Below are 21,977 nucleotides of genomic sequence, written 5' to 3'. Positions count from 1 at the left end.
TTCCAATGGATCCCGGCGCACTGCGGACTGAAAGGTAACGAGAAAGCAGATATGTTAGCAAAGAAAGGAACTTATATCAACTTAAAAACAAATTTCAAGTTCCCATATGAATCAATAAAGCGAGTCATAAAAAGAATAAGTTACAGCGAACAGGCAAAACATCAAAATTCAAAATGGAAAGAATCATTCAAAGATCCAAAACTAATTCCTGATCTACCTCGAAAATCTGCCGTGGCCATGTTTAGATTGATTATTGGTCATGATTGCCTCAGTAAACACCTCCATCGTATTGGAGTACTGAATTCACCTAAACGCTTACTGTGCACCAGAAAAGAGGACATGGAGATGGAGCACCTGGCAAATTGTGAAACTCTTAGGACATTTGTGGACCTTCCATCAAAATATTGAGAAGGAAGAAGAATGATGACTTCATCGTTAAATCCAGAGCATTAGATACACACACACACACACATATATGGCAACGCAGCTAAGAATCGATTATTCCTGACAAACAGTCGATATTAGAAAGAAATGAACATCGGGATTAATATTTTTATTGAATTGCAGTAAGTCACAATCTTTTGTTCTCAGCTAAGTTATTGTTGTATTTACTGATTTATAGAATATAGGTTATGTGCGTTTAATACTAGCATTACTATTTAATAGGGAACGGATTTTTAGGTACCAGAATGATATTGACCAAATAATTATCACAAGTCGAGCGTTTATATTGTAGTTCATCATTTGTTCATAACTACTACCAACATTAACTAAGCACCTGAAAATCCGGTTCTAAGGAATTAATAACCTAAATATTAACTCGATTAATATTTCAATTGAAACTAAAATGTAGTATGGTTGTATTTTCACATATAACTGGCCTACTACGTGGAAAGCCCCAGTAGCATAAAACTTAAAATAAGAAGAGGAAATCACGTTTGCTTCATATTCTTGTAGGTCCACATCATTTTCGAATATTAAATAAAATGTCCAAAACTACTGTAAATACTAAGAATTAAGTTATATCGTCTTATAGGCATAAATATATAATTAATATAAAATATTATATCTTATTTTCCTCAATGCAACAAAGAGTAAAAAAAAAAATTGGCAACCTGCCGCGTCTTGCATTTCGTTGCAGATTTTTATTTAGCATTCTTGCTAAATTTTGTGTTGATTCCTTCGAAAATCAAAATATTCGTCTGCAATTATTGTCGTTATATAGTTACAAAGAATTGTTTTTATTTCTAATCACTCTAATCCGGGGATTTAATGCTCATAGACACATTTTTTATAATCATCCAGCTGATCTACTACCTCCATCTTGTGTACATGAACCCATGGTTTTAAACCTACCCCAGCCGTGGTCTCTGCTTCACACCATGGTTTCGAGCCATGGCTCAAAAAAATGAAAAAGACCTCGTTTTATAAATCCGAACGCGGTTTAAAGCCATAGCCGTGGTTTACACCTTGTTTTAGAAATCGACCCTATGTGTTCTTTAAAATCAATATATTGCAGTACTTTCTGGAACTAACTTTAAGTTAAAGTTATTTTTTTAACTAAATTGTCCTTTTCAGTTTCCTTTCTATAACGCCAAAATCACGGTCGCAGGTGAGGAAGGAATGGCCTCTTATGGGGAAGTAATGTGTGATTGTTTCAAACCTCCTCTGTGCTAAGGAAAATTGTATTTAATATACAGTGTTACCAAACTATGCACATGCTGCCAATCTAAGAATCTAGAATATTGAGAAACCCCATAAATCCTGAACATGTGTAGTTTCTCTTCGTATTGGAAATAAGTTGAACTGAATTCTCGCATAGGGTGTGATGGAAGATGTAGTGTCTCTCTTCAGAATGATGCGTCCTGGTATGTAGAATACAAAATGGCATGTAACTCAATTTCGTAAAAAAGTGTATATGTGGGGTTTCTCAATATTCCCATTCATTTGTGCTGGGTAACTATCGGTGATGGACCCTGGACTCATTTCACCAGCATTATCAGCTTCATTTCATTCAGACGCTAAGTAACCTGAGATGTTGATACAGCGTAGTAAAATAACCTACTTAAAAAAACCATTCATTTGAGGAATGAAAGCATTGTAATGTTTCCTTTGTAACAGCCTGTACTCATGTGTTAGAAGTCTGCAGGTGTTCAGGCCGCCACTTGGAGAAATGTGAATAACATACTGCACAACATCGCAGCAAAAAGAAAAGTGATTCCGGTATAATGTGTAAACTTAAAGACGAGATAAATAAAATAGAGTTTACATTTGTTATGATATCTTCAGGAAAGTAAGCTTCATATAAAAAAGTTTGTTAGCACTGTTACGTAATTTTATTGAAGCAAGTAAAGAAATAGTTTTGGAAGTAAATCCCGAAAAGACAAAGTATATGATTACCTATGTCTCGTGACGAGAATATTGTACGAAATGGAAATATAAAAATTGGAAATTTATAATTTGAAGAGGTGGAAAAATTCAAATACCTGGGAGCAACAGTAACAAATATGAATGATACTCGGGAGGAAATTGAACACAGAATAAATATGGGAAATGCCGGTTATTATTCGGTTGAGAAGATTTTATCATCCAGTCTGTTGTCAAAGAATCTGAAAGTTAGAATTTATAAAACAGTCATATTACCGGCTGTTCTTTATGGTTGTGAAACTTGGACTCTCACTTTCAGAGAGGAACATAGGTTAAGGGTGTTTGAGAATAAGATGCTTAGGAAAATATTTGGGGATAAGAGGGATGAAGTTACAGGAGAATGGAGAAAGTTACACAACGCAGAACTGCACGCATTGTATTCTTCACATGACATAATTAGGAACATTAAATCCAGACGTTTGAGATGGGCAGAGCATGTAGCACGTATGGGCGAATCCAGAAATGCATATAGAGTGTTAGTGGGGAGGCCGGAGGAAAAAAGACCTTTAGGGAGGCAGAGACGTAGATGGAAAGATAATATTAAAATGGATTTGAGGGAGGTGGGCTATGATGATAGAGACTGGATTAATCTTGCTCGGGATAGGGACCAATGGCGAGCTTATGTGAGGGCGGCAATGAACCTCCGGGTTCCTTAAAGCCAGTAAGTAAGTATGCATGTATTTCTGTACGACAGAGAAAAAGAGGGAGTTTGTTTTAAGTTTTCCCTATTATAATATGTAGTAGACCTACAGTTCAAGCCCTATACAACTCGGTCCGAAAAATTGCGGATTTGGATGTAACTCTGTAAGATACATGCCCCCGAAAATGGGTACTTTTATTAAATGATCATATTTCGATATACTGTACCACGATCAAGCTGTAACAGGGGAAGGAGGTAAATGATGTCCCCCTAACCCTGTTATATGGGGATTCTATGGCTTTGCTTTGCCCCTTCCCCCAAGAAAATGGTTCTCTCTCCGCCTATGGGAGCAAGTATCACTTTTAACAACAAAGGCGCCGAAATACTCAACTGATACTTTAGTATGGTCATCCTTGAATTATTTTTCAAATCCGCCATCCTATAGACAATTATGGAGTTCCAATTCCTCATCCTAACTATCTAAGACAGCTATTCCACTCCTTGAGTCCAGAAAGCTCAAATTCCTATTGATTAAAATATATTTCTGAAAAAGCTTAGACATTAGAAGATCACGAGAAATGTTAATATTTATTATTGGACGAAATGAATGTTAAACCTGCAATTTCTTATAAGAGTGGCAAAATACCGTACAGGATTTCGCAGATAAATTGCAACCTCCTACCAAAGTGCAAGCATTTATGATTACGTCACTCTGTCAAACAATAAAGATATACCATAAAGTCTTTTTCCCGTAAAGAATTTGACTTCAGAAAAGCTTTACGAGTTTGCAGTATCAATTCTAAACATCCTGAATCAGTACGGATTACAAGTTATCTCTCTCATTTCAGACAACAATAGAATCAACTGGAACATGCCAGCGTTTCTCAAACTATGGTCCGAGGACCACCTGTGGTCCTCGAGTTCTGCCCTTTTGGTTCTTCAAAAATGACAGAAGAAAAAATAAAATTCAAACGAATTGCGTATCACACTATAGCCGAAAATCTCAGAGTTTGGAAATGAACCATGGCAATCGCCTTTCACTTTTTCTCCCAGTACTGACATTTTATAAAATTTATTACCCTAGTCGTCTACCGAATTTCCACTCTACTCTCAGCAACAAAAGAGGGATGTAAAGTACTACGAACGTGGTGTTTCTTGCCATCTTTTCCCCGCACATCCTGCGTCTGTAACCCAGCCAGGGACCACCCGAATTCATAACAGAGGACCAAAGTACCGAATCTTTTCATGTATTTATGACTTTCTTAATAGTTTTGCCGACACCCAGTCTGCACACTGAAATGGTCACGTACTGTACGTCGTACACCAATAATAGAACGTGCCTAATTGCATATTTACTTCTTGGAAATCGGGCATGTTTCTGGATTAATTCTTTCTGTTTTTCCAGATGACGATATAAGAAATTTTAGACTCTGCCTATTTTAAAATCCGGGCGAATCAGATCGAAAAATTCAAATTACAATACTTTTCTAATTATATTTTTGTACCCAATCACAAGTAACTTAAAAAGGTGGTCCTCACTTCAAAAAAGTTTGAGAAACGCTGTGCTAGAGAAATTATGTAATGGTCTACTTTTAAAATTCCCTTAAAATGGGAGTGAAGATGATTGTAACTACAGGGGAGATTTAGATGCTGTTGTGGAATGTGGTTGTGAAGATGTTATTTTTGTTTGTGAGGATGTTGAGTTAGAGGAAAATAATATGATGGAGCTGATATAGGCCTACTACGTTGCAGGTTATGTTGCCAAGTATGTAAGTGTAGTAGTAGTGTGTTAGATGTTGACAAGTTTATACAGTGATCAGACATTGGAATATTCCAGTTATACAGTAGAATTGAATAATTATTTAAGAATAATAGACAGAGGAGGAGTCACGTGACGCATACAATTCGTAACAAATCTGACTGTACTTGCATATAATGTGTTCCAGTGTTTAATTTCGGACAAATATGAGAGCGACTTCATTAACCCTCTACTACAGGAGTTATTTTCTCAAATGACGTTCAGCTGTTTTATTGGCGCCATAGACTCAGAATACCAACTTCTTAAATTTTCTTCGACTCTGTCTTCGTCGGTGCAACAAATCAAAGGTGTCTCTTAAAAACATTCATACGTGAACAATGTGAAAGTGCTGATAAAAGTGGTGACTTACAGTGTGTGAATGCGGACATTCCACAAGTATGCTAGTTTCTAGAGCCACAACTATATTGGAAAATATTCTAAAATGAAACTAGATAGTATTGCCGGTGCTTCAGGAAAAAGAAGAAAATTGCAGACTTTCATAAAAAAACAGGTACCGATAAGAGTGTTTATTTAAATGACATCTGATGAATAAATTTACTGCTTCTACTTCTTTAGAGAACTGCGCATTCCTGTCAATTTTCTGCTTTCTTAACTGTCGTTTTTCTGTACTAACAGTAGTAAGAAACGAGCTTTGAATGACTTCCGCCGAATTTGGAATAGACATCGACTGACTTTAACTGCCAACATAGAAAAAAAATCACTACCTGTTCAAGAGCGCCACACTCAATCGCTTTCACCTTCATCTTGACAATAATAAAAGCCTAAACTAATCTAGGTTGAACGAGGATTGAGCGTATTCTCTTCCTGCACTTTCAGCCATCTTACATGTCATACCAACATAACTTGCGAGGCATTACGAACGTTCTGCGCTAGTTTGCAATGTTCCAGCTGGATGGTTGAGAGAAAATGATTTAAGACCACGGATAAATCGTTTGAAAAGGGAAATTTCTCAGAAAATAAACGATCAGATTATCCAAGCCTGGACTCAAAAAGTTAGTAAATTAGTTACCGACAATATGAGCGAGGTGTGGAAAATCACAAAATTCTTCACTAAGCCATATAGTAATATCCCTCCCATCAAGCACAATGGGAGAATATATAATAGTCCAGAAGAGAAAGCTACGGTTTTTGCGGAAGTCCTCGAGAACTCCTTCAATCCACATGGTGATTTGTATGACAGACAAGTGCATGACCAATTAACACAAGATATAACTACGTACTTAACGTGGACCTCAACAATAACGACGCACCACAGATCCGTCCTGCTAGTGTTCACGAGGTTAAACGGCAAGTTAGACACTTGCCAAATAAAAAAGCTTCTGGCCCAGATGGCATACAGGCTGAAGTACTGAAAGAGCTATCACAAAAATCGTTTAAATTACTTACGAATATCATAAATGCTATCTTTCGGATAGGATATTTTCCTAACATTTGGAAACGCTCGAACATTATTCAAATTCCTAAGCCAGGAAAGAATAAATCTGATCCACGTAATTATCGCCCCATTAGTTTACTAAATGTTTTAGGCAAAATTGCGGAAAAGATCATACAAAAAAGATTGAAATCCGAACTCGGAAACAATGATCTAATCCGAAACGAACAGTTTGGATTCCGTTCAGGTCATTCGTGCACACAGCAATTGCTGCGCACAACGGAATTCATTACCACCGCATTCAATTTAAATCGAACAGTAGCGGCCATATTCCTAGATTATACACAAGCCTTTGACAGGGTATGGCATGCGAGCTTGATATACAAATTAATTAACAATAATTTAAATTGCCGCCTAGTAAAACTGTTAGAAAATTATATTCGGGGCAGAACGTTCCAGGTTAAACTGAACGACGTGCACTCCACGTCGCGAGGTATTAACACTGGTGTGCCTCAGGGCAGCATTCTGGCACCGACACTTTTCCAAATCTATATTAATGACCTGCCTTGTAATCAAAATTTCAATAATAGTATTTTAGCACTATACGCTGACGATTCGGCATTTCTCACGGCATCGTGGAAGCCAACTGTCGCCATCACCAGGCTACAAGGTCACCTGCGTGACATTGAACCATGGCTCCTCAGATGGAGAATCAAATTAAATATATCTAAAACACAAGCCATCTTATTTAGCAGAAGAAATAAATTCAATAGACCGGGTATAAATCACACGAAGTTAGCTATAAATGGATCACAAATCGAGTGGAAAACCTCAGTTAAATATCTCGGAGTAACACTAGACAGACGGCTCACTTTTTCTGAACATATACTACAAAAACTCAGACTAGCCAATGCTAGAATGGTGGAGCTTTATCCAATATTAAATAAAAGCAGACATCTAAACATACATACAGCTCTAACTTTGTATAAAACATTAATTAGGTCAGTAATACTATATGCTTGCCCTGCTTGGGGACATGCACCTATTACAGTCCGTAAAAAATTACAAGTTTTCCAAAACAAAATTTTAAGATTCATCACAGGACTTCCTAGAGTAACTCCTGTTAGATTGATTCATGAAGAACTAGAAATTTCGACCATTCAAGAATATATTTCAAATCAAGCCTTCTGCACGTACACCAAGTCGTACAGCAGCACAAACCCACTAATTTCTTCACTAGGAAATTACAATCCTGCATTAGATAAACATAAAAGACCTAAGAGTGTACTCCACCCTCTAGCTTGGAACGACAATGTACAAGACGAATAACAACTTGAACTCTAAACAACCATTTGACTCCTTAGACATACATGTCAATTAATGCACTAATAATGTTATTTCTCTGTTCCAGGGTCATCACGTTATTGGCTGCATAGATGCTTTGAATTCTTTGTAACTAATTAATATGTATTTTAATGTTTGAGTACTTCAAATGATTTTTAAATAACAACCTCCAACCACAACATATTCATGACCCCATTGTAGCCAATTGGCTTGTCGTCAGCCCGACACCTCATCCTGCTCAAGGTTTTTCCGTGGTTTCCCTTGAGTAATAAGACAAATGTCGGGATGAGCCCTAAAAGAAACGGGCCACGGACCACTTCCCTTCCCCCACTCTTTCTCTTCTACTATCACAAAGAACTTGCTAATTTCTTAGATATAAACCTGTATTATGATAATAGGGGAAAATAATTATACTGTAAGTTCACAGGGCTAACGGCTTCGAAGCTGGGTACCTGGTTCTAATGAAGTGCACTGGAAGCAATTTAAAACATGGGGGCATGAGATAGTTACTCTGCCTGCCATAAAAATTCACTTCAATTAATCCCCAAGGTAAAAAAAAAAAGCTATCGATATAACATTACGAATGTTTCGCGCTAGCTTCTAATGTTCGAGCGGGAATTTCTGTGGAATAGTGTGGAAATGACTGATCGTATTAATATTAGGAAGCTGAGCATACTGAAAATGAAGCGCAACAGTGGTGCCGGGAGAAAGGTCTGCTTCCCGCAAATATGGAGTGTCCACTTTGTGGGGAGTTCCTGTATCATCAATTTGGCAGGAGAGACAAATACGGTTTCTTTCACTGTCAAAAAAAAATGCGCCGGGCATGAGATTTATGGAACATTTAAGTTGTCTGCTGCAAATAACACATTTTTCAGTCGTGCGAGATTGTCAACTATGAGAGTTCTCCTTATAATTTACGGTTTTGCTGTGAAGTTTTCGTACTCCCAAACAATAAGGGAGTGCGATGAGACGAATGTACCAGATGTAGCAGTCAACGATCGCGGATTAGTTTTCACAGTTGAGGGAAGTGTGTAGAGGTAAGAAAATGAACTGTTATGGCAGATTGGGTTAGTTTAGGCTTTTATTATGTCTTTGGTAATTATCTGTGACATGTTAAGTTACTTTAGGATTTTACTGACAGGTTAGGTAAGTTAAGGATTTTACTGACAGGTTATATTAGGTTAGATAAGGTTAGTGCAAGATTTTAGTGACAGGTTAGGTAAGCTTAGGTTTTTATGATGAGTTACGTAATTATTTGTGACAGGTTAGGTTAGGTTAGGTTAGGTTAGTTTAGTTTAGTTTAGTTTAGTTTAGTTTAGGATTTTAGTGACAGGTTAGGTTAGTTTAGGATTTTAGTGACAGCTTAGTTTAGGATTTTAGGTTAGGTTAGGTTAGGATTTTATGATGCGTTAGATAGTTTTAGCTTTTTCATGCCTTGTGTAGGCAAATCTATGGCAGGTTAGGTTGGGTTAGGTTAGGTGAGGTGAGGTTAGTTTAGGGTTTTGGTTCGGTTAGGTTAGGTTAGTATAGGTTTTTATGATGCGTTAGGTAGTTTTAGCTTTTTTATGCCTTGTGTAGGCAAATCTGTGGTAGTTTAGGTTGGGTTAGGTTAGGTTAGTTTAGGTTTTTATGATCCGTTAGATAGTTTTAGCTTTTTTATGCCTTGTGTAGGCAAATCTGTAGCAGGTTGGGTTGGGTTAGGTTAGGTTAGTTTAGGGTTTTTGTTAGGTTAAGTTAGGTTAGGTTAGTTTAGGTTTTTATGATGCATTAGATAGTTTTAGCTTTTTATGCCTTGTGTAGGCAAATCTGTGGCAGGTTAGGTTGTGTTAGGTTAGGTTAGTTTAGGTTTTTATGATGCGTTAGATAGTTTTAGCTTTTTTATGCCTTGTGTAGGAAAATCTGTGGCAGGTTAGGTTAGGTTAGGTTAGTTTAGGTTTTTATGATGCGTTAGATAGTTTTAGCTTTTTTAAGCCTTGTGTAGGCAAATCTGTGGCAGGTTAGGTTGGGTTCGGTTAGGTTAGGTTAGTTTAGGGTTTTGGTTAGGTTAGGTTAGTTTAGGTTTTTATGATGCGTTAGATAGTTTTAGCTTTTTTATGCCTTGTGTAGGCAAATCTGTGGCAGGTTAGGTTGGGTTAGGAGAGGTTAGTTTAGGTTTTTATGATCCGTTAGATAGTTTTAGCTTTTTTATGCCTTGTGTAGGCAAATCTGTGGCAGGTTGGGTTGGGTTAGGTTAGGTTAGTTTAGGGTTTTTGTTAGGTTAGGTTTGTTTAGGTTTTTATGATGTGTTAGATAGTTTTAGCTTTTTATGCCTTGTGTAGGCAAATCTGTGGCAGGTTAGGTTGTGTTAGGTTAGGTTAGTTTAGGTTTTTATGATGCGTTAGATAGTTTTAGCTTTTTTATGCCTTGTGTAGGAAAATCTGTGGCAGGTTAGGTTAGGTTAGGTTAGTTTAGGTTTTTATGATGCGTTAGATAGTTTTAGCTTTTTTAAGCCTTGTGTAGGCAAATCTGTGGCAGGTTAGGTTGGGTTCGGTTAGGTTAGGTTAGTTTAGGGTTTTGGTTAGGTTAGTTTAGGTTTTTATGATGCGTTAGATAGTTTTAGCTTTTTTATGCCTTGTGTAGGAAAATCTGTGGCAGGTTAGGTTAGGTTAGGTTAGTTTAGGTTTTTATGATGCGTTAGATAGTTTTAGCTTTTTTAAGCCTTGTGTAGGCAAATCTGTGGCAGGTTAGGTTGGGTTCGGTTAGGTTAGGTTAGTTTAGGGTTTTGGTTAGGTTAGTTTAGGTTTTTATGATGCGTTAGATAGTTTTAGCTTTTTTATGCCTTGTGTAGGCAAATCTGTGACAGGTTAGGTTGGGTTAGGTTAGTTTAGGTTTTTATGATGCGTTAGATGGTCTTAGCTTTTTTATGCCTCGTGTAGGCAAATCTGTGGCAGGTTAGGTTGGGTTAGGTTAGTTTAGGGTTTTGGTTAGGTTAGGTTAGGTTTTTATGATGAGTTAGATAGTTTTAGCTTTTTTATGCCTTGTGTAGGCAAATCTGTGGCAGGTTAGGTTAGTTTAGGGTTTTGGTTAGGTTAGGTTAGTTTAGGGTTTTATGATGCGTTAGATTGTTTTAGCTTTTTTATGCCTAGTGTAGGCAAATCTGTAACAGGTTAGGTTGGGTTAGGTTAGGTTTTTATGATGCGTTAGATAGTTTTAGCTGTTTTGTGCCTTGTGTAGGCAAATCTGTGGCAGGTTAGATTGCGTTAGTTTAGGATTTTAGTGAGAAGTTCGATTAGGTTAGTTTAGGCTTTTTTATGCTTTGCATATACGAAACTGTACAAGGTTAGGTTAGGATAGTTTAGGTTTTTATTATGCCTTGTATAGGCGTGCTTGCGACAGGTTAGGTTAGGTTAGGTTAGTTTAGGCTTTTGTTATGGTTTGGATATACGAAACTGTGACAGGTTAGGTTAGGTTTTTGTAGGCTTTTGTTTGCTATAAGTTTTATTTTTCTTTCAAACAGTCTGGATCGCCGTTACAAGAACGAACCTAGAATTGGAGGGCCGAATCATATAGTAGAAATTGATGAATGCAAGCTTGGACGTAGAAAATTTGAGGCTGGTCGTGTTGTGGAGGGTTCTTGGGATTTGGGCATGATAGGTCGTGAGACGAAGGAAGTGCGATTGGAGATTTGTCCGAATAATAAGAGGGACAAAGATACTTTGCTTCGTCTTATTGGGAAACATGTCGCCGCTCAAAGCACGATAATGACGGACTGCTGGAAGGGATATGAAGGCATGGATGTTAATTTCCGTCATTTGACTGTGAATCACAGCCTCAACTTTGTTGATCCGGAAAGTGGTGCATGCGCGAATTTGATCGAAAACGCATGGCGTGGACTTTGGGGACGTCTGTCTCGGGGAGGCGTGCGCAAGGAAGACCTCAGTGATCACCTTTGTGAATATTTGTGGAGGAAGGATTGTTCGAGGCTAGCGCGCGATCCTTTTGAGGCTCTGATTGAAGATGTAAAATTGCTCTACCCCGGAGGTGTCCGTTTCGAAGGAGAAAGCGATTGAGTGTGGCTGTCGTGAAGTAGTGATTTTTTGTTTTTTTTTTTACGTTGGCAGTTGATGTGCGTCATTGTCTATCATAATGGCGGGCTTCGACAGAAAGTTTTCAGTTGTGAAATTTATGTTTATTGTAGTATTATATGTTCTAGTTGTCTAGTTGAGTGTCTTTCAGTGGGTATTGAATTAATAGGAGTTCTGCGTTCTTCACATTACATCGCATCGTGTGTTTCATATCACTAAAATCGTTTCACTGACTAGAAAACAGAACGTTTGCACTTACATTACGTTGGACGTGTCATTTCACAGGTAATTTGCCACATATCTCTAGAATTAGTTTACTTGTAACAATTACGGTAAATACGTAATACGGCGAACGCTAAGCTCCGCCCACGACCCCTTTCCACTTTTCCCCTACAAGCTCACCACATACTCTACGTGATAGTGTTGTGTCGAATGCACATTTCATGTGGGTGGGGATAACTTCCCCTACTGGCGTTCGCCGTATTACGTTTTCGCCCAATTACCAATAGAATGGTTAAGTTTTAAAATGCATCTCCACAAAAAATTCCATCAAATTCGCTTTGTAATTCGAACATTTTCTATTGCAAAATCGTCGGAATCCGCTCAATCCTCGTTTCACCGATTCGCCTATACAAGACATAACAAAAGCCTAAACTTTCCTAACCTAACCTGTTACAGTTTTGTATATGCAAAGCATAATAAAAGCCTAAACTAACCTATCCTAATCTGTCACTAAAATCCTAAACTAACCTAACCTAACTTTTCACAGATTCGCCTATACAAGGCATAACAAAAGCCTAAACTACCGGTATCCTAATAGTAGCAGCTCGCCGTCAAAAAAATAGGTGAAGTGCTGTTGACATAAACAAATGCATGAACAGTTTTACCAATATATAATGAGAAGGCCTACTATTCGTAAACTGCGTACACTTTTAATAGTTCTAGAACACATGCAAACAGGAAAACTAATTTATAACAGGACTCAACCAATTTCTTACATACCAAGTCAATCCTCCTATCTTTTACTTTACTTTAGTAGGTTATTTTACGACGCTTTATCAACATCTTAGGCTATTTAGCATCTGAATGAGATGGAAGTGATAATGCCAGTGAAGTGAGTCCAAGGTTCAACACCGAAAGTTACCCAGCATTTGCTCATATTGGGTTGAGGAAAAACCCCGGAAAAAACCTCAACCAGGTAACTTGCCCCGACTGGGAATCGAACCCGGGCCACCTGGTTTCGGGGATAGACGCGCTAACCGTTACTCCACAGGTGTGGACTCCTATCTTTTAAAGCAGCAAACCTGTCGATGATGTCTACATAAAATGTCTGATTTAACTGAGGATGGACAGTATATTCTATGCAAAATGATGAAAGTCCCTCCTGTGGTGTAGCATTCTGAGTGAAATTTTCAATATTTTCAATCAGTAAAGCTTCTTTCATCGGAAGAATATTAAAAAGTTATTTTATACAACTTCTCTATTTTCTTAGCACTTTTTAAAACAAAGAACAAATGGAACTGTAGATCATCAAGAATTTTTTTTATCCTCATATTTAAGTCTACAAAACGGCATTTCTAATAAATTACAACTGTGTCATTTTCGGGATACATATTTCGCACTCATTTATCAACATTTTCTATGTACTGGTACCTAAGTACTCGTATTTGATTAAACATATAATACACACTTAGATGTAGGATTAATGCACTATATACACTTATCACTAGTACACTCTAAACACACTAAATAATAAGTTAATATATACGAACATAGTATTAAACTACTTGTATACATTTACGCGCGCGTTAAACTTTCAAATACAAGAGCTCATGAGAAGAAATAATACACGCCGCCGAAAACAACTTTTAAACTTTGCTAATGTATGTGTGATGTATTCCTGATAAAATAACATAAAGCCAGCTAATTTACCACTGCAGGGGTGGCGCTAAGACACAGAGAATGAGAATACTATTCTCGAGTCAGTTAGTACATACTGTAAAATTTTACAGCCCTTAAACAGTTGCCCCGGCCTTGGAGACCAGCTTCAACCTTTCCCTATTGTTAGTACCATTAGATCTGCAAACTGGTTACTCCACCTACAAGTCTGACAATTCTCTGTAACTGAAAGACGCAGAAACGCACTTCACTCATACAAACTTTCTTTAGTGCGTGACGTCACGTTACCATGGAAATCAAGTGCTGTATGAGAATGGGAGCCCAAATAATTTCACCTCTACAGTGGGATCCTGTCCGCACGGCGAAGCCCTGCGAACTCTAGACACCACCAAGTACGATCAATTATAGCCACTGCCCTTGAACATGCCGATTACAACACCTTTGAAGAAGTACATGGTCTCTCCGTCACTGGCAGTACACGGCGCATAGATATAATAGCTTTCAAGGAATCTACAAGATCTGGATACATAATTGATCCCACTGTGCGTTTCAAAACGGATGAGGAACAGCCAGCAGAAGTGGATAATGAAAAAAAGAATATCTACAATCCTACCATTCCCTATTACCTCAAAAAATACCAGCTCAAAGAGCTTGAAGTAATCGGACTTCTGGTTGGAGCAAGAGGTACCGCTACTCTCTTCATGAAAGATGTGTTTAAGAGACTTGGAATACCTACATCTATTATCCGATTGTAACCTTAGCTGCATTGAAAGGATCAATTGCTCTCCTGAAGAATCACCTATATTCGAAATCAAACTAAGTTCAGTAGCATTCTTTACTTTTTTGTAACACTTACCTTTCTAAAAATAGGTATATTTTCACTAATCTCAAAAAAAAAATTATTTGCAGTTATGTACTTGTAGGAATTTCACTGTTAAAACAAAATCAATGGTTTTTCATGAACTTGTAAAAATTTCTATGGTTAAGTAGGTACTCTTTGTCCCTTGTGGCAGCTCACGAATGGTGAGAAGATATATAAATTATTTGCAAGTTCTAATAGACACCGCTCTTCGCTCATAACAGTTGACATTATTCTATTCAGTGGATGGTTACAGGTACTATTAATACAACTAAACACTGTTCATAACGACTGAAAAGAAAATTTTTTTATTTTAGAAATACGGTACCGGTAATAACTAGAATTAATTATTAATACGAGATAAAATTGTGTTTTACACATAAATAGGTGAAATGGTACTTCACCTACTTCACCTGAATAACCGCCCCTGTATCCTAACCTAACTTGTCACAGTTTCGTATATGCAAAGATAATAAAAGCCTAAACTAACCTAACCTAACACTAAAATTCTAAACTAACCTAACACAGATTTCCCTATACAAGGCATAACAAACCCTAAACTACCGTAACCTAACCTGTCACAGATAAGTACCGGTACGTAAGACATAATAAAAGTCTAAACTAACCTAGCCTGTCATAACACCCCATTTTCTTACCCCTACACACTTCCCTGAGGTATGAAAATGGTCGAATTTCTATGCTGCTGAAACATTGCAAACTAGCGTGAAATGTTTGTAATGCCTCGTAAGTTATGTTGGTACATGTAAGACTGCTGAACATGCTTATATCCACAATAGGAAAAGAAGTAAATCAACGCTTGTTTAACAACCGCAGTACATAGCAATACTAGTAGTAGTAGTAGTAGTAGTAGTAGTAGTAGTAGTAGATAAAATAATAATTATGCTGATTACTGTCTTGTTAATATAATTTCTATTAACTAGAGTAAATAACGCCAAGCACCGCTATTAAATATACTCAAGAGAAATGGCATGCAGAGCATGCCCCGTTTGTATGAAGTCACGATTCTGCTATCCAGGCCCGATAAAGAACTTACAGCAAAGGCCCCAGCAGATCCTTGGAATGAATGAGTGTACGCCCTCTTGTTCTCTTTTGTATCCACTGTCCATGTAGAACTACGTCTTTCTCCTATGAGTGATAACTCTGGAATTTTTTTTTCTTGTTAGGGGGAAGGGAGGGAGGGAACATGCCACGCACTACGACCTGAGGTCTATTGTACACCCCCTATATGGGTTGAGTTGCGTGCCCACCGATCGATCCCCTACGCGCACTGATCTAACCACTTGACCCCCTTAACAACTCGTCCCTACAGCCAACAGAGTCCATGTACCACTCCTGCTCCGGCAACCCCTCAAAGGCTTCCTTAACGGTCCGAGGCGGAAGTCCTCCACAGAGAAGGTTTGCCCCATCTATCCATCATCACTTGAATACAATCCACAGAGGCCGGTTGAGAGAGCCAGGAGCTTCGGAGGGCCACCTGTAGAACGATCTGAAAACCAGAAGAAGTAACTGGATGATGAATGAAAAGATGATAGGGGAGGAAAGGAAGTGGCGAAGTTGAGTGGGGTTCCAATTGCCTGATAAAGTTACCTGATATTCATCCATAGGAGTGAGGGAAAAACCCCGGAAAAATCTCACCCAGGCAACTCGTCGCAACAGGAATCGAACCTGTGCCCACTGGGTTTAGAGTTAGACTCGCTAAACCCTCAGCCACAACGGTGGACTAACTCTGGAATTAACTGTCACTGTCCTGGAGTGGAAGAGAAGGCCTGATGGCCTTAACCTTACCAGAATAAATAAATAAGTAGTATTATTATTGTTGTTATTATAAATAATCCACACTTGTTCTCCTTGTCTCCTTAGCAATTAGAATAATAGTTGGAGCAAAGGCTAGAGAATCATGTAGACTTTTTTTTTTTAAATGAGAGATTCTGACCTTAACAAATCAGTACATATACCTACTCTTTAATAAATTTCCTCTTATGTAATAAAGAAAATTTTCTAACTAATTCAGCCATACATAGCACAAATACCCACAGAAAGAATGATTTTCATACACCATCATCAAATTTATCATGCTATCAAAGGAGAGTACGTTGCAGGGCGATAAAAATTTTCAATGGTCTTCCTGAAGACATTAAGAATCATAACCAAAACCCTGCATTATTTAAGGTAAAACTAAAAAATTACTTAATATCTCACACTTTTTATTCTGTAGATGAATTCTTGATATTTCACTGTACTATGTAAATATTTTAGTACTATTAAATGATAAACATATTGCATTGTATAATATGTTATTGTTATTGAGGTAAAAAGGTAAAGGTATCCCCGTCACATGCCATGAAGGCACTTGGGGGGCAAGGAGGTAGAACTCCATGCTTTCCATGACCTCAGCACTACCGGTATTAATTCTGTATATATTTCATATTTGCATTTTTATATGTTAAATGTAAGAATTGAATATGTTAGGCTATATTCTATGCTATAAAGCAACTGTAAGAATAGTTATGGAAAAAATTAATCTATCTGCCTGCCTGCCTGCCCGCCCGCCCGTCCGTCCGTCCGTCCGTCCGTCTGTAAATCTGTCTTCACCTTGATCGTCTTGTATTTTCTTTGTTCTTGTATTCCCCATTTTCTCCTTGTATTTTTAGGAAAAAAAGTTGCATTTGTTTGTACCAAATTTTCTCTTTAAAGGACAAAACTAAAATTCTTTCAAACATCTATTATCATAATACACTGCTCTCTTAAACTGACTGAGCATATGGGGAATTCAATCAATAGATTTCCTAAAATAGGCTATGAAAAGTTTCATATTAAACAATGGAAGATAAAATTAATGTGCATTAAACAGTGAATTACTTGAAAGAAACATCATATATTCTGTGTGACAATGTCATAAACTGTGAAGGAACGAAACTACTCGCATATCATATGAAATATAAATTATCTACAAATCGAAATAATGGTCTTTATACATTGGGAGGAAAAACAAAACAAGAAAAATATATATTTTCGCTGCCAAACACTTCACCATTTTATTTCATCACATTCCTCTTAAGTCATTCAACTTTTTATGTAGGGTTCCAAAACAATTAACAAGTATGTAAAATACGTTCGTTTGTATCCTGGCAGTAATATTAATGCAATATTTACACACCAAAAATGTTGTAAAGTGAGTTTTCAATACATATAATTACAGCTTTAAAGAAACTATTGAAATAATGTCTATAAACTACAAACAAATATTATATGTAGGCTACAGATAAACTAGATTTGAAGACTATGGCTATAGAAACAATTGAGACAAGATACACACATACGGAGTGTTGACAAATTTATACGGATGGATCTCTTATATCATATTCAAGAGGTGCAGAAACTGGGATGAATATGTCCTAACTTTTCATTTTACTATTTTGTCGGAGAATATACAACAAATTTTTAAGTTACTGCTATTTATATTACTTACAAATGGCTTTTAGAGAACCTGGAGGTTCATTGCCGCCCTCACATAAGCACGCCATCGATCTCTATCCCGAGCAAGATTAATCCAGTCTCTACCATCATAATCCACCTCCGTCAAATCCACTTTAATATTATTCCCCCATCTATGTCTAAGCCCCCTCAAAGGTCTTTTTCCCTCTGGCCTACCAACTAACACAATATGCATTTCTGGCTATTTACATATATATTTGCAAAATCTCTTATATTGATTACATAAATACAGTAACAAATATAAATGACACTTGGGAGGAAATTAAACGCAGAATAAATATGGGAATTGCCTCTTATTATTCGGTTGAGAAGCTTTTGTCATCTAGTCTGCTGTCAAAAAATCTGAAAGTTAGAATATATAAAACAGTTATACTGTATTACCGGTTGTTCTGTATGGCTGTGAAACTTGGACTCTCATTTTGAGAGAGGAACACAGATTAAGGGTGTTTGAGAATAAGATTCTTAGGAAAATATTTGGGGCGAAGAGGGATGAAGTTACAGGAGAATGGAGAAAGTTACACAACGCAGAGCTGCATGCATTATATTCTTCACCTGACATAATTAGGAACATTAAATCCAGACGTTTCAGATGGACAGGGCATGTAGCAGTATGGGCGAATCCAGAAAGGTATATAGAGTGTTAGTTGGGAGGCCGGAGGGAAAAAGACCTTTAGGGCGGCCGAGACGTAGATGGGAAGATAATATTAAAATGGATTTGAGGGAGGTGGGATATGATGGTAGAGACTGGATTAATCTTGCTCGGGATAGGAACCAATGGCGGGCTTATGTGAGGGCGGCAATGAACCTCTGGGTTCCTTAAAAGCCACTAAGTAAGTAAGAAAGAGTAAATAAATTCTAATTATCAGATTGAAGGGCAGCCATACAGACTATAATCTTACAACAGATCACGAAAAAGGCTAAAATAGCCTAAAAGATTTAAAAAAGATGCGTTATCTAACTAAACTACAGAAAAAAAAAAAAAGTAGTTGTTTGCTTCCCATTGTGACATAAAAGAAATGAAACAGTAGACTTTTGGCTAAAAAGAAAACTGAAATTTTACAACAATTCTATAACAATTATTCTGTAAAACAACTAATCAGAAGTAAATTCAGATCTGCCCAAAGCAGTAAAATTCGGATGGAGCAAATGATACTACCTGGAAATGTTAAATGGTTAACCCCGAGATGATCCCTCAAGGGCCACATAAATTAGGTTGATAACAAGTCATGTCATGATTATTTGACAAGCCACCTGAACAGGATAGAAATTTCCCATACATCAGCCCGTGTATTGTGTGATGCAAATGAAGAAATGAACATCGAACACATTAAGGGATGCAAAACATTGCTACAAGATAACATCGTACAAAAATATTGGGGTACCAGACAGCGATTGACTTATTGTCAAGTGCCTAGACACTGGACCAACAACAATATATCACCTGTACAATCTAAGTACAACATTCGTATAAAAATATGCAACATTCAGAAAGGTAAACATTACACTGCAACCAGACTTGCAATCGAAGTTCATGTTGTAAACATGCCGCGTTCCTATGTGGGCTGTACTTTGTAACTAGGGTGCACAACCCGAGTCTGTAGCTTCAATAAAATCGATTAGGCACGTTACCAGGGGCATATTTAGGCCTAGGCAGAGTAGGCAGATTTGAGGGGGCGGCTTTTAAGCTATTACTGATAAATTTTTTTATATTTTTTAAATTTTATTCATAACCCTTTAAGAGTATGTGAACTTAAATGCACAATGAAAAAGTTATCAATAACATTGGCAACAATCAATTAAAATTTAATTAACAGTCTGCCAAGGAAAAATTACAGTTTTTCAATATTAGTGTCACAATGCAATCATAGCACTTTTTTCAATGTTATGCTCTCTCACTGTGAGAATCTCACATAATAACATAATAACCTGGTTGGGTTTTTCCGAGGTTTCCCCCACCGAAAAGGCAAATGCCGGGTAATATTTTGGCGAATCCTCGGACCTCATCTCATCTCACTACATCTCGCCAAAATGTAAAAAAACTGTACAAAATTGTAAAAATTGTAGAAAATTACTAAATTGTAAAACTATAAAAATTTGTAAAAATTGTAATTGTAATATTGTAAAATGTTGACATGTTCCACATCTTAAAGCTTCATTGCTCATGTAAGATCTATGGAATAAAATAAAAGAATGAATAAATGAAATGAATGAATGAAAAGAACTTATGGTATTATGTTATGATATGTTAGGAACGCAAATCTCGTTGCTCGCAATCATAAGCTTTGTGATGAACTGATGAGAGACGCCTCTAACTCTGTCAAGAGTAGCCAGTATCAACACTCAGTAATCCCCATTCAGACTTAAATTAAAAGAAAATACCGTCAGTCATTATGGCCAGTCAGCTGGACGCTTGGCAGTTCAGTTTAATTTGAAATGGTAAAGAGTGCAGTTCTTCCGTACCTAGGTGATTTATATTTGAATATTCATTATAATGAGTGACAGTCGGAAAAATCTCAGTGGTTCTCAATATCGGAAACACCTCTGATTGAGGTTATGGCTGATATGTAAATCTATTACCAGACAGTACATCTCATTTGACGATATGTATCAGAGGAAGAACTTCATCTAAAATCTCATTAGTGTAATATGTAGCTAGTCAGCGATGTATGCAATGGAGGGGGAAAGGAACTGGTCACCCTACCCCATTATCTCCTGCCCTAGTTGCCTTATGAGTGATGCCTTGATGGTGTCACTTGTGGGGTCCAGACCTGTCTTTGAACAGTTGACTAAACAACAATACCGGAAACTCGCGAAAGACAAGACAATAAAAAGAGAGGAAATTGTGAGAAAAAGTGCAAAAATATGTGTTATTTAACAAACAAACATAGCCAGCTTGGTCCAGTTCGAGTCCAGATACATCAGATTGTAATAATGTGGTGAACAGTAGCACTGCCATCGTGATCTAATACAGGCCGTAAGGCAGGCCACGTGACTCGCTTAACAGCTGATCGCGAAAGGCGGTCTTTCAACCATATGAATTAGTTGCAGTGCATGAAGAATAACATATATTTCTCTGAAATGCAGTGTAATTGCGTCAGTAAAATTTTAAACAGTGATTGTGAGACACTTGTGACACAATTTACTTGCAATTTAAGGTATAATATTATTTCTGGTGTGAAAATTACGTTGTTGCAGGCAAAGTTCGTATGTGTAATACCTGCCTTTATTTCGATTAAATGTTGCGCCCTTATGTGGTTAAGTGAAATTTTGGTCTTATAAACAGTAGGCTAAATATGTGTAATAATATATACGTGAAAGTGAAACATTGACTGGCATGTAAAGTAAGTTGTGATTAGGCCTAAGTGCAGCGTTACCGATTTTACTCTTGTCTAATCCATTATTGCTAGTTTACCGTATTTGTCTTATTAAATTTAAATTATTGCGCCCTTTTTATTTGTGAATAACCTACATTATACGAGTAAATAATACGACGTTTGATAATATACACAATTTGAACTAAAAACGAGATACATATAGTATATTACGAAAAATTATACCCTATAGTTTTCATTACTGTTACAGTATCTAGAATTGTAATTAGTTGAAATAAAGCACTCATGCTTCATTACGAAATTCTTGCACATTCATTTATGCACGTTTCAACAATTTTCAGTTGCATCGCACGCATATTTTAATGTGTTGAAGTTATAGGTTATGTTTATTCTATCAGTACTTGCCTTATTTCCATATTCGCAAATATGCATTATAATTAAGCATAACGCTACGTATAACTTATAAATGCAATTTGTCTACACTTCAATTGTATTTATTCGTTTCAGACGGTACTCCAGTCTGAAGTCTGATTAGTTTAATATGTTACTAGAGCTAAACTAACGCTGAGGTAGTTCCCTTCGTATTCATACATCTTGCATATACAAATTAGTTCGGTTCGTTCAGGATCTTAATATGCCTTGCTTATAGGATCAAATGCATCTCCACAAAAAATAAATTCAACTGTTTTCAGTTCAGAAATTACC

The 21,977-nt window shown here is 37.1% G+C and overlaps 1 protein-coding gene across 6 annotated transcripts in view; it reads left to right on the top strand.

The window, feature by feature from the left end:
* Positions 1–11,556: 11,556 nt before the first annotated feature.
* LOC138715449 (uncharacterized protein CG3556-like) overlaps positions 11,557–21,977 on the top strand; it is a 125,930-nt gene continuing 115,509 nt past the window's right edge. For 2 of the 6 annotated variants that reach the window (XM_069848366.1, XM_069848365.1), the window contains exon 1: positions 11,560–11,951. The gene's annotated coding sequence lies outside the window, so the exon portion shown is untranslated. Of the gene's footprint in view, positions 11,952–21,977 lie in introns of all 6 variants that reach the window. The other 4 variants (XM_069848364.1, XM_069848361.1, XM_069848369.1 and 1 more) reach the window with 3 other exon arrangements.

The sequence above is a fragment of the Periplaneta americana genome, chromosome 15 (genome assembly GCF_040183065.1).
Source record: "Periplaneta americana isolate PAMFEO1 chromosome 15, P.americana_PAMFEO1_priV1, whole genome shotgun sequence".
Taxonomy (NCBI): domain Eukaryota; kingdom Metazoa; phylum Arthropoda; class Insecta; order Blattodea; family Blattidae; genus Periplaneta; species Periplaneta americana.
The sequence above is the reverse complement of the archived record's forward strand: the minus strand, read 5'-3'. Positions and strand labels throughout refer to the sequence as shown.